The sequence below is a fragment of the Botryllus schlosseri genome, chromosome 14 (assembly GCF_051294905.1).
Source record: "Botryllus schlosseri isolate E-star chromosome 14, Bs_hap1, whole genome shotgun sequence".
NCBI lineage: Eukaryota > Metazoa > Chordata > Ascidiacea > Stolidobranchia > Styelidae > Botryllus > Botryllus schlosseri.
Window position 1 is genome coordinate 24,347,315 of NC_137249.1, and position 14,309 is coordinate 24,361,623.

A 14,309-nucleotide genomic window follows, 5' to 3' on the forward strand; every position below is an offset into this window, starting at 1 on the left:
CAAGAATTCTTCGTACGTGAAGGTGTTGCCGCCCTTTTGTTTTGATTTTGGTTTCGGTTTAGGGGTTTTATCGTTTTTCGGGTTTGACCCGGTTTCTGGTATTTCGTTTCTGTTATTTTTTGGTATTTGGCTCTCTTGTGTTAGGCTTTCATCTTCTGATGTAACAATGGCTTGAGTGCCCTTGTTGAGGGACTCGTTATCTGGGTCTTGCCTAACTGTCGTTTTGGCTTCTGATTTTGAGCTTTCAGAGGCTTCCTCGATTTTCTTTCTCGTGTAGGAGAAGGGGTTTCCAAAGAAGTCAACCTCGTCTCCTTCAAACTCCTCCGCTGCCACCCCATCTGTCTCATTTCCGTCGTTCGAGTTTGCCGCCCTCTGGCCGCAGGGTATAGCCTCCGACTCCTGTGCAGTGGCGCCATTCTCTTGGCTCTGGTGTGTCAAGGTTTCAGAGTCTGGCTGTTGGTTTTTCTCTGTATCTATGTCTTCTATTACTGGGCTGTTTCTCGGAGGTATGGGTGGCGGAGGTACTCTTTCTGGACAATTTTCCCTTCTATGGCCACTTCTCTTACACTCCATGCAGATTGTTTCATTTGGGCAGTTTCTGGCGCTATGCCCAGTTTCTGGCGCTATGCCCAGTTAAGAGGCATTTATAGCATCTCTCATTTTCGTGGTCGGATGGAAGATATACCTTGCAGGGTGCCTTCCCTAGGTAAATGAAGGGCGGTACCTTTCCTTCTATATAATTTTCTACCAAGATCTGGCGGTAGCCATTCTGTATGTGTGTGCCTTTGTGCATAGGTGTATGGGAGGAAAAACTTTTGAGTATGCAGAAAAAAAATGTCGCCCGAATAGACAATGAATCTTAAAAGAAGTTATAATGTACTTATACGTGCCGATGTCGCACTGCGAAAAACTTTTCATATATTCAGGATTTACTGAAATACACTTAATGAAAATATGCCAACACCGAAACCAAGTCCAAAATTCATCTATAGGCTATTCTGTTAGGTTTATTAGCAATTTTTATCAGTTCAATACACCACAAAAATTGCAATACGAAGAAAAGATGGGAAGGTGTCGGAACGACTTTGGAATCAGATACCCATATTGGCCTAGGCTAGTGGTTCTCAATTTTCTTTTACACACGCTCCGCTTTATGATACTGAAACATTTCGCCCAACTGGCTTAGGCGATGTAAAGAGGAGGCATTCACACTGAATGAAAAGTAAAACATAGTATAGAAAAAGCAAGCGACAAAAAATGGGGTGGCAAGACATGGAAGGCTAGATTGATAGGTCATGCCGTGGTTCGGGACGGACTAGTATTTAATCAGTAGAAATTGCATGTATTTCGACTTGAAAGTGGACCCACTGATTTATGAGTAGTATTACCAATTCAAAAAAAGTATTTGTATCTACCACAACGCCTCCCAAATACATCTATGATATGCTCAATATTAACATTATTTGTCATTTCTCTTTCAAGGTATAATACCGCCATGTTGGTGAGTCGTGGCTGCCCCGGCCATAGTTGATCTGAGATATATCTTTAGTCTTCTCAAACCTGAAAAGGACCTTTTAGCAGTGCAAGCTGTCGCAGGAATGCTGGCGAATATCTGTGCGACCCTTGAGAAATTGTGAAGGGTTTCGCCAATACCACCAGAAACAAGAAATTTCATACATTCTCCAGCACTTTTGATCATTCCTTGCGGATTGAGCTTTTGGGACAGCATACACTCAGATTCCAACGATTCCTGATCTATGGAATAAAAGGCTGAAATTTCTTTGAAGTCATCTTTAGTTCCTTCTCCATTTACCACTTTCGCTAGCGACAGAAGAACTTTCGACATGTTGTTGGCAAACCGTTCAGATAGCTGTGCGGAAATTCTATCAATCGAGTCATAGTACACTTCATAGCATATCTTTTCCTCATTGTTGCGTCCCTCTCACAATCCTCACCAGATAGTGCTTGTAACCTTTTAGATGGGCACGGCTGTCTCCGGTGTAAAGTCGCCTCGATGTCAATACCCTGACATTTCAGATATTCAACAGATTGACAAGCGTCTTCCCAGATTCCATGAAATGCCGTTTCAGTCCTCGCATCACGTAGGCATGAAATGGTTGCTGTTGCCAGCTGTTGTGATATTCCTACATCAACTTCTGTCCCTTGAAAATGGGTAGAAAGGCCGTCGGTCAATTTAAAAATCCAATTCAAAATTTTTAGTCCCAGAAGGAATTGAAAATCGCAGACAGCCGTAAGTAGACATGCAGCGTCAGCACTGGTTTTTGGATTTTGTTCATGTGAGCAATCCTTTAGTGCAAATATTATTCGGCAGGTTTGACTGTCTATCGACTTCACAGCTGCATAACGGCATACCCAGCGTGTCACACAAATTCATTCAAGTTTGACAAATTTGCCAAATTTTTTTTCATCACGAAAACTTTGTAGAATAGTTTCCCTTTTCGGGGTATGAAAAAAATTATACAATGATTGTATCAAACCAAGGGTATTTCTCAATATGGCATTTGCTTTCAGAGTGTCCTGAAGGGCCAGGTTCAAACGATGAGCATAACAATGTACATATATTGCCCGTGGAACAATTTGTTGCATTCTGGTTGCCATACCTTTGTATTTTCCACTCATGTTAGAAGCCCCGTCATAGCACTGTCCGACCAAATTCGCAATATCCCATCCCAGATCTTCCAACAATTTTTTCACAAGAAGAAACAATGTTTGGCCTTCAGTTTTTTTGGGGTTATAAAAACCAATGAAACTTTCCTTAATTTGACCTTGCGTATAAGATAACGTATACAAATCGACAATTGTTCAGTATTACTAACATCAGTTGTCTCGTCAACTATGAGACTGAAAATTCCAGCTTGAGAAATGTCTGTACAGATAGCTTTCTGTACTTGAGTAGCTGCTATATCGACGATTTCATTTTGGATGATTGGGGATGTCCACTGCTTATGCAATTCTAACGAAGTCTCCAGTTTTAACGCTAGCCATGGGATGAATTTACACAAGAAATTGAGCAGCTCCAGAAAATTACCTCGGTTGGTATCTGATTTCTCACCAATGTTGAGTCGGTCTTCAGCATAATTACGTTGAGCAACATTTTGCTGCACGGTGTAAAGCAGACATTGTATTATCACTTTCAAGTAGCGTCTGTTCTTTGTGGCATCCCGGGGTTTCTAGAATGTTTGATATTTGCCGCTTAGAAATTACGTTGCGCGTGGTATGGTTGGAGACCGCGTGTTGAGTTGGTTGAGTGCAGAGTTGGCTGAGAGCGTGGCTGAAGCTGGATGTGAGTGAGTATGTCTCTGTGTTTGGTAGCGTGAAGTATGAGTAGTCGGGAACAGCAGCATGAAGTAGTGGTAGTATTGGGCAGTTAGGGTGTGAAGTGGCAGGTAGTTGGCATTGTATTTGTAGGCTTGAGGTGGATGTATCCTGTCGGAATCTATGTTCAGATAGATTGACTGGGGCATGGAAAGATCACGAATGATGCTGCGCTAGCATCTGGGGAGTGTTATTGTCCCGTAGTTAGTCCCTCGCCTGTAGATGGAAACGCTGCTGCTGGTGTAGGTTTAGGCCTAGCTGTCGGAATACGGTGTGTGTGAACTTGTGTGCTGTGTAGGCCTGTGTCTCGTATTGTTAGGTCGCATGTTCCGTTATCAGTTTGTATGTATCGCTGTGTATATTGTGTAATATGAGTCTAGTGTCAAACGCTGTTTTGAGTACTGTGTCGTGCAATATAATCTTATTATAACCGTATGGACTGGTGTACTGTGTGTTGGGCGTTTCGTGTAGCGAGCGCGCGGCAGGCGGCGATCGCAGAGAGACGAGGTCCGGAGCCAAGGAACAGGGCAGGTACGTGACGCCGTATCAGGGTCGCTACAATTTGGCGAGCACGCCAGGACCTTGTTTATCTTTGCGATTACCTCTCTGCTGTGTATATGTCGATTTTCGTGTATCGATATATGGAAGATGAAACGTTTTGTACGAACGTGTGAAATAGCTGTGTTATTGGGCTCGAAAGTCACGTGACTTTTCAGCATAGCAACCACCGTCTGGGGCCAAGCGCGTTTCTGGTATCATCTTTTCTGCGACAGTAATGCATTTGTATGTCGCAATTTCTGCTACTGCGCTGGTCTTTGCTGTCACATTATGTGTTTGTGTTACAGGATTGATTTTTTTTCGTGCAGATAGATGACAATGTATAGTATTCAATTAACATGATGGAATATAGAGCAGTTCAAGATAGCCTATGTCAAACGAGTAATTCCAAGGTTTAGTACTTTCATCTGGACCTACTAACTATTCATCGTATGGCTGCAGCATTATTATGCTTCAAGTGTATAGTATGTATACTTATCGACACGGAGACAGTGATCAGTCAACATCGGAGATTATTAATATTGTAACATTACCGTACCGTGTTCAATTTGATTTCAGATGGATTTGATTAAGCTACTTTTACGATTTGCGAGTTCTTCAAAAATAATCCGAATCTGGTCAAAAGAAGTCAAAATGATTTAGACAACGACCATCCAATATCAGCAATGTATGGTGGTGATGGCAAAGAATTGGGAAATATTCAGTTCAGCCATGAGTATAATGAAAGTTTATGACGTAGAGGCTGGTGACTGCAAAATTACCTGAAAGATTGGGGAAGGGTTGGAATTGAGTTCGAATCCCACTTGATGCAAGTGGGTCGGAGGCTTATCTGGACTCCCCACTGCTTACCTAACTACATGAGCAGCGTCATGTAATCAAGCCCTGATGGCTAAGTAAAGCCGATGAGGCTTTAAAATCGGCACCACTGACGAGGACGTATGGAAGCAAGCAAGAGAAGAAAGAAAAAGCTTATCAAAAAGCAAAGAGACCCTTGAAATTTAAAGCATTTATGTTGTGGTGCAAACAGACGATCATCTTCATCATCATTGGTTTATTAGCAATTTTATCAGTTCAATACACCACAAAATGCGTTGAGCTGCATTTTCTCACAGTTCAAGGGGTAAATAGCGTGCGTGTGCTTCTCGTTCTTGCGATGAAGGAGATGGTGTCTTCTGGAGAGCAGTTTTTGGCAGAGATATCAATTGCATCATACAAGATGCCGGGATCAGAGATGCCCCGGATATGGTTTACATATAGCGCACGGTGCAACTTCACTAGCACAGCAATCAGGTACAGATTAGTGAGGCTAGCATCAATGTTTGCATTGATTTGTTAAACATCTAAAAGTATCTAGAAAGAGACTAAAATAGTTATGAATTACCCTCTGATTTTTGTTCAAGAAATTTGTGTAAATTTTGTATAGAGCAATGCAAAAGCTGCTGAAAGTAGAAAATTTTTAATTCGGCTCAACTAGCCAAATTTGCTATACATTTTTTGAAAACTCAACAATTTCATGGCATAGCCAGTAAAATTTAATAAAACTATTTTATTTTTTCAATAAATTCAATTTTCATTAAATCTGATAGCTTCACTTCTGCATGTTGGAATTGAGCCAAATCTAGTGTGCAACCTTTTTTTCAAGCCACCTAACAATTTTGTTCATGAGCCAGTGAAATTTGGAAAAAAAGTTATTTTTGAACAACACTGATGAATAGAAACTTGACCAAAATTTAGAAAAAACATTGGCAACAGTGCCAGTACTAAATTATAGGAAGTAGTGTCATGAGTAACAACAAGACCTGGTCTCCCATCAAAAGAATATTTACATTCCAGTTAGAATGATACCAAATTGTAAATCGCTGCATCATCAAAAAAACCAAGTCGAAAGTACGGTACTCTTGTCCTTGTCAGGCAATAGCAGTCTTCTCAGCACTATTCTTGAAACAATCAATAACTTCCTTCTGATTGGCATGGTTGAATATAAATTTGGCTGACCGAAATTCTTGATTATCTTTTTCGATAAATAGCACAGATATCTTAAAAGCTAACCGATGCCTGCAGTTGATGCATCTATTCTTAGGCCACTTTCACTATATAAACAATTTTAAAAAATCTAATAATTGTGGCTTATCCTAAATCATTTGCTATTGAAGCTAACTCGATTACGCTGTCTTGGGGCACACGAGATACCAGTATGACATTTGATACCACCAAACAAACAAGTCAACATAGTTCAAATGTTAATTATATTTATCATTCTCACTAGCTTTATTAATTTCAGTCACTTTCCTGTCGTTTTCTGGCAATTCAGAAGTCGATGGAAAGACTACTCCGAATTTTTTTCTCATCCATTATAACAAATTGGCACGTTATACCCTGACATTTTGCGCGGCTGCAAAACAACATAATCCTACCTAGTTAGTATCTAAAAGTCCTGAAACTAGCTAATAAGTCATAGAAGATAACATAAAACCCAGAGCTGTACTTCAAACAACCTCACTGAGACAGAAAATACGATTTAAAAACAGACCAATATCGCAAATTAACACAGGCAGCGGCTATCTAAAATATTTGTTTGGCCCCAGCGAACCAGAAGTCACGTGACTTTCGAGCCCAATTGTGTCGCGGTTACCGAGTGTTCGGCGGATTCGTTATGACGGGAACAATGGGAACGAGCGCTCGTATACTGCTTTGGCTACTGAGCCTGGGCTGATTATATAGAATGGATTGGTTATGGAAATATTGTAACCGGCAGCCGGAAAAGTTTTGCAATCGAAGATGCGAATGAGCCTCGGGGTTATGTGCTGGCGGAGTACAGTATGGAGGTGGATGGCTGAGGAAAACTGGGCAATTGACGTTGATTGCGGAAGCTTCAATAAATGTGTATGCTGGTCAAGAAGAGCATCGGGTCGCAGCTGGTATCCCTGGCGTGGGCAGTGACAGTGTGGAAGCGCAGGTTGGGCGCAGGCACTGAGGGGACAGTGACAAGTTCGACAGCGGCGGAGAATCGGGCGTCTCATTCCGGGAAGTGTCATTAGTTGACGGTGGAATCGTATTCGACCGAGGGCAGCTCCGACGGTGAATAGGCAGAGCTGCGGAATGCTGTTGGAGCTGGTGCGACGGACTTTAATGTCGGAGAGCAGGCTGCGAGGCCAAGCGTACTCATGTTATTGCAAGTTGTTTGTGGACATGAGCGTACTGTTCTGGAATTAGGCTATTGGTGATTTCGATTTTGTTCGAGAAAATCTCAATCAAAATAGGCCGGGGTAGTGTGGCATCCCGGGGTTTCTAGAATGTTCGATATTTGCCGCTTAGAAATTACGTTGCGCGTGGTATGGTTGGAGACCGCGTGTTTAGTTGGTTGAGTGAAGAGTTGGCTGAGAGCGTGGCTGAAGCTGGATGTGAGTGAGTATGTCTCTGTGTTTGGTAGCGTGAAGTATGAGTAGTCGGGAACAGCAGCATGAAGTATTGGTAGTATTGGGCAGTTAGGGTGTGAAGTGGCAGGTAGTTGGCATTGTATTTGTAGGCTTGAGGTGGATGTATCCTGTCGGAATCTATGTTCAGATAGATTGACTGGGGCATGGAAAGATCACGAATGATGCTGCGCTAGCATCTGGGGAGTGTTATTGTCCCGTAGTTAGTCCATCGCCTGTTGATGGAAACGCTGCTGCTGGTGTAGGTTTAGGCCTAGCTGTCGGAATACGGTGTGTGTGAACTTGTGTGCTGTGTAGGCCTGTGTCTCGTATTGTTAGGTCGCATGTTCCGTTATCAGTTTGTATGTATCGCTGTGTATATTGTGTAATATGAGTCTAGTGTGAAACGCTGTTTTGAGTACTGTGTCGTGGAATATAATCTTATTATAACCGTATGTACTGGTGTATGTACTGTGTGTTGGGCGTTTCGTGTAGCGAGCGCGCGGCAGGCGGCGATCGCAGAGAGACGAGGTCCGGAGCCCAGGAACAGACCGGCTTCCCTGTTAGCTACGTGACGCCGTATCAGGGTCGCTACATCTTGATCACCTCTTCTCTGTGGCCTGCATGCAGTTTTGTCAAGATCGAAGTGTTTTTATAGCGGTTGAATTTCAGATTAACCCATTTTTCCATCGCTGTAAGATGATTCTTGCATTTTTCATGAGTAACCAATCTACTAGGCATTCTATATTGGGTATACTTGAATCCATCCTTCGATTTGTTGAATTTCATGCATGGAAAGCATTCTATAATCTTTTCATTTTCATTGAATGTTAACCAGGGATGAGTTTTGAAAAGATATGGATTGAAATCTCTTGCTTTTTTCTCATTATTATATCTCTTTGGATTGTAGCGTTGTAAAATTGGTTGATGAGGCTTAATGTCGTCATCAGCAGATGTTTTAAAATCATTGCTTGTTGGCGGATCAATATTTGACATTACAAGGGTTTCAAAATTCAGAACAGATGACGAAGCATCATCACTGGATGCTATCAAAGGTGCTTCTGGTACTGAAGGACAAGACACTGGCAAAACATTCGCTGCCACAGTAGGTATATCAGGTTCAGGAGAGCAGGAGTTTACATCTGCACTATCAATTTGCACCAGCACCGACTGCTGTGAATGTTCAACTCCAATTGGCCGAGCAATCGGTTTGAAGAGCAATCGGTTTGAATGTTAGCTTGCTTTGTTTAAGATGATCTTCAGCACAAAATTCAATTGAACAATCACCCCCATGAGCAGAATTTGTATGCTCTTCTTTGGAAGACGAAGATACGGATTGACGGCAGCTTTTCCAGGTCAGTCTTGTCCGAAAATTTCTCTTTCGGTGCTTTTCCATTGGATTACCTGCGCAAATTCAAAACTGTCACTGACTTTCTAGTAGTTACACTACTTAGTACTTAGTGTGTGATCAAATGACAATTGACCACCATATGCTCATGGTGGATGATATGATATACACTAGTTTGGTTAGTAGCTTAATTTCTTGAAAATAATATAGGAAAAACTTACCAGCTTTCTGCAAAATTTCGTTTCCAAAAAATTCCAGACAGCGCGATACTTGTTATTCTCACTCAGCCAACACCAATGACCAAGATATTTTACACCGCAATTCGATGGGAATAAAGTTAGCAAATTGAAAATCTATCACAGCGCTATGGCGCGAGCGGCGAGCCATAGGTTCACGACACCTTGAAAAACAAACACACAGTGTGCGATGAACCAAAGCGGCATTAATACCCGTGATGGCCTTTCCCATGTTTGAGATATGATTTTATTTTTATTCTATGCAGGAATTATTTCTTGTATACGTCTGTCTGTCTCTGTTAGTCATATTGATATCCGGATACTCTGAATATGTTAACCTATGACCTCAATGTTTTGTTTCAACCCAGTGACCATGACAAGGGTTCATGTTCAGCGTCTAGCTTATCGTTTTGTTGTTGGCGATGGCAAACGATAGTTGATAAACAATAAGAAATTTAGCAAGTTACAAATTTAGCTAGTCAATGAGTTAAATTACTTTATATTTTTAAACATATTGCTTAACAAGAAAATGTGGGTACCGTCATTGTTTCGCAGGAATATTTAGACTAAGTACCGTAATAACTATAGGATAGGTGGTGTATGGACTGGGCAAAAATCCGAGTGATTCGATTCCCGATGAGTATTCGGTTTCAAGCCTATTATAAATCATTATAATTTCATAACAGTTCAAATAAGAATATTTTATGCCATAGAAAAAGAAGAGGCGGAAATTTTGGTCGTTGTCGGTAACCTATGTCCGATGGCAACTTTAAAACGTGTAAGAAGCGGAAAATGTAGACTTTACAGCCTTTAGAGATGATGGTGAAACTTGGTACAGACAGATAACCCATCGAAGACCCAGCGGACTTTGATCCGGTCAAAATATGCCGAAACCGGGATCTAAATGAGTGGAAAATATTTCTGAAAGCGGAAAAGTCTACCATGCAAGTTCCAGGCTCATTTAGCCGAAGATTGCCAACGCCCATCGATGATATAGCGTACAGCGATGCAGTCGTAATATGCGGAAACCAGGATCTAAATATGTGGAAACATTTCAAAAGAGCAGAAAAGCCAACTATGCGTGTTCCAGGCTAAACTGTAGGAAGATTGCCCAATGTCCATCCATGACACAACGGAGAGTGATGCGGTCGTAATATGCTGAAACCAGGATCTGAATATGCGGAAACATTTCTAAAGAGCGGAAAAGTCAACCATGCGTGTTCCAGGCTAAACTGTAGGAAGATTGCCCAATGTCCATCCATGACACAACGGAGAGTGATTCGGTCGTAATATGCTGAAACCAGGATCTGAATATGCGGAAACATTTCTAAAGAGCAGAAAAGTCAACCATGCGTGTTCCAGGCTAATCTGGAGGAATATTGCCTAATGACGATCGATGACATAGACATAGCGGACGTGCGTCGTACAGTCATAATATACTGGAACCGGAATCTAAATAAGCCGATAATGGATACTCTCTGTTCTGAGATTCTCTATTCGTAAGCTTGTCATGGTTTCGCTAACTCCATAAGAATCTCATGTCATTGAGTTGATCACTTTTATACTGCAATGAATGTAGTCTTCAAAGAAAATACCCATTGTATGCATGCGCATACGCCGCATCATACTCCCATACGCTGGTGGTGGATTTCGTTTTCTTCAACCTAAGTGGGTACCGCCCTTATGTTTATCTTAGCAGTTGGCTTCCTTGGCAGTTGAAGATATAGTTTTCCGTGCGTTGTGTTTATGCCTTCACTCGCTTTATAGAGGAAGGTTTGCTTCAGTAGTTCAATGTTGTTGTTCTTTTCAAAGGTCAGGTTATACGTGTTCTTTCCGATTTGAAATATTGAGATGATTTTGTTTATATGTGTTCCCAGCTGAGCGTGTTTTGTTACTGCTTGTATTACATCTGTTGTATTCGTTTCAGTGGGTGCAAGGATGTCTAGGGATCTCGGTCTTTCCCCATAGGTTACTCTCTGTGACTCTTTTTCCTGGCGAAGCGCGCTCGCATAAGCCATCTCACTGTTAACTAATATCTGCGCGTGTATGCTAGTCTTGTTCTAGCTATTTATAGGCGCCAGAGTATCGCCTATTAGCAGCTGCGTTGCTTTTGTTGCAGCATGCGTGTTTCTGCAGGAGAATTCTATACGTTCCGCTTGCTGCGAAGCGCTGTATTCCCCCGCAGCTTTCGCTTTTCAAGGCTAGCAAGAGTTGATACTGCAATATTGAAGAGCGTTGTCTAGGCGCACAACGCGATACTACAGTATCGGAAGATGTCTGGCGGCTGACGTCAGACAAAGAGGTGACAAGCGGTCAAGAAGGTAAAGCCTCTCGACGCCTCAAGGGAGAGACGTGAGAGAAGAGAAAGTAGAGACTTGACTCAAGAGAGAGTCAGGTCTCTAAAGAACAAAGAGAGAGTCAGGTCTCTAAAGAACAAAGAGAGAGTCAGGTCTCTAAAGAACAGACTCGACAAGTTCTGACTCACGCGATCGAGTCAGAACTTGAAGAGAATAGACTCCGACTAGAGTTGACTCACGAAGACGAGTCAAGCTCTAGTGGAGGTAGAGACAGACTCCTTGAGACTTGACTCACGAAGACGAGTCAAGTCTCAAGAGGAAGAGGTGATGAGTCTGAAGGAGACTCGAAGATGAAGCGGAAAGTCCAACGTCGATGAAAAGGAAGAAGAAGAAAGTAGCCTAAGTGAAAAGGTAAACTAATTTAGTTCATATCGGCGATTGTCTGATGAAGTCGAAGTATTCATCACTGGTTACTAAATATAATGTAGCGCGAATGCTCATCTTATGGTACTGATGTGTAATCTGACTACGAAAGGTTGCGTTGAGTATTTTGCTGCGTATATCTTTCTTCCGACAGACCTGACCCCATTCACGTATATTACTTTGAATAACACACAATAGTCTGTATTGTAGCCACACGGTTCGATTGCCCAATAGTTAAGACATTTGGCGACGTTTAAAACGTCAGTATGTACTTCAAAATTGTGGCTTTATGTGGTCCAAGTCGTCGCTAGCTGTCATGTACGTTAATATAGGCTATCACTTCACTGAAATGTGGGGTTGGAATTAGCATATGACGTCCCGTGACGTCATGAGGTTCACGTTCGCGTTCACACAGAACCTTTCAAAAAGCTACGTGTTGACACGAACCTGAACCTTTCTTAGGTTCACACCATCCTTAATACCAACAATTCAATGTTTATTGTCTGCAAACTTATACGTTTTACGAAAAAACTGTGTTCCGTCACAAAATGCATTGACCGAAAAGTCTGCAGGACAGATGTATAAAGATAAATAACGCAGGAAACTGAATTAGGTAAGGAGCTACTAATCCCATTCTTTAAACGAAGAGTGGTATATAAAGATGATAACTGCTAGCGACTAAAAATAGTTGCATCCACATTGTAGGACGCTCTGCGCCCTCTCACGATTCATACACTTTGTAAGATACAACATCATTATGGTACATCGCCCATATCTGTATATCACGTGACTTATATCTTTCTTCTCGATACCACATGACTTACCATTTATTAGCTCGTGCATTTCAATTACAAACTAGACTCATCTGCGATATCCTACTGTATATTCCATGGGTATTCGACCAATACATCTATCTGAGGCAATCCTGTCGTTGCATCCCCGTTGAATTTGTCAGATCAAGGACTTAACGCAGGAACGTGCGTATTACTACCGACGAGCTAAGTATATCCACCCAGCCACACATTACGTGGGACTCAGGTTACAACTCTAGCAGGTTATCAGACGACATATCCTTCTGCAACATATAAATTTATGGGTCGAAAAGAGGCCATGATCGAAACAAGATTTTGAGGGTTTCAACCATCCCATATCGATATATCAGGTGATAATTGTCCGTAGGCTCATACGACTTGTTTTTTGGAAAGTATTTACACAACTACGGCCTAATTTTACAACTTGAAAAAACATTTTGTTCAAAAGGCCTCTGTTTAAGACACTGATTAAAACATGTCTAAACAAAGTGTTTTCAAACAACGTTTGTTTTGAATGCAACCCCACCCAACCGAGCGAGATGGTGTAATGGTGATGCGGCTTCCCGATCGGTAGGTCGTGGGTTCGATCCCCGGCCTGGTCGGGCTAAAGACTTGAATACTGGTATCCGCGGCTATCCTGGTAGGCGCTCAGTGATCTCGGATAGCACGGAGGAGAAAAATACGGAAGTGCAGACTAGATGACCTTGCTATAATAGGCCGTATAGCATCTCCGTCGTCAAAGCATCTCAATGGTCTGTTGCGTCCGTGGCAGTATACGAGGTCACAGCGTTCCCAGTCTCTTATTTTTATCGTTACTCGGGTAATTTTCATTTCATCACCCGGCAAACAGTCCGAATTCCAGATAATTACACGAGCCAAAGTACAAATCACAATGTTCAGTCACGAATCATACATTGTTCAGGCTTTAACATCAAGAGACATGTCACATGTGGCAGTTGAATATAATGTCGAATACTTGAAAATCCAGAACTCCGTCGCGGGCAGCACAAAATGTTCTAGCGCGCCGCGTGTTTGAGACCCCTGGTTTATCGGTTCTGTCTTCGTGTACCACCGTTTGGAAATGAATGTACACTTTTTCCGCTAAGAGCAAAACATCCAGCATATTGTAAGATCTGGAATAGGGTGAACTATTCCCCACTATATTTCAAGAAATATGCTCTTCCTTTGGTATACTTGTGATTAAGTGTATTTTCGAAGAGGTACTGCTTCGACAAACGATGATAACATGGAGGGCGTAACTAGAGGGCAAGAACGAACTCCAGCCGCACATGCGATTTATGATGCTGATTATTCTGACTCGATACTGTTTTGTAACAACATGTTTCTCATTCGAATTCTTATTGTGACTTGCCCGAAGGCAGCATGCCTGGAATTTAGGACATCCGATGGATAAACATGTCAACCTTAATTACACGAAAGATTCGGTCACAGTAGGCGTATCTGAATAGGGCGGACGCCGTCTGAATTAAGATGTGGTGTATCAGTGAGACCTGAGAGCTAACAGCTTCCTATTTTATGTTAGCATTTGATGCGCCGTGAGTCGATTTCAATCCGGGTGATATTTGGAATGCTCAAGGGGTCGCATGATCAAAAGGTATTGTGAGAAGTGGGCTAGTACAAGAAGTTCTGAACGACATGTAGCTATGTTTAGCCTGAGATCGGTAGGTGTAGATTTACGTGTTTCAAACCCGATGATGTTGCGGTTTGTAATTGAAATTGCTATGACAACTGGCGCCTCGGCGTAACATTCGCCAAAAGAAGCCACAAACTGATACCTTGTATTTTGCAATATTCCCGGACAAGACCATTTTTGTTTAACAGTATGGTTTTAAAGGGACTGCAGTGCCGTATCTATCAGCTTTCAA

The 14,309-nt window shown here is 42.0% G+C and overlaps 1 pseudogene; it reads right to left on the reverse strand.

Annotated features, from left to right (window-relative positions):
* Nucleotides 1-795: 795 nt before the first annotated feature.
* On the reverse strand, nt 796-5,964 carry LOC145455959 (uncharacterized; annotated as a pseudogene).
* Between the last annotated feature and the right edge of the window lie 8,345 nt (nt 5,965-14,309).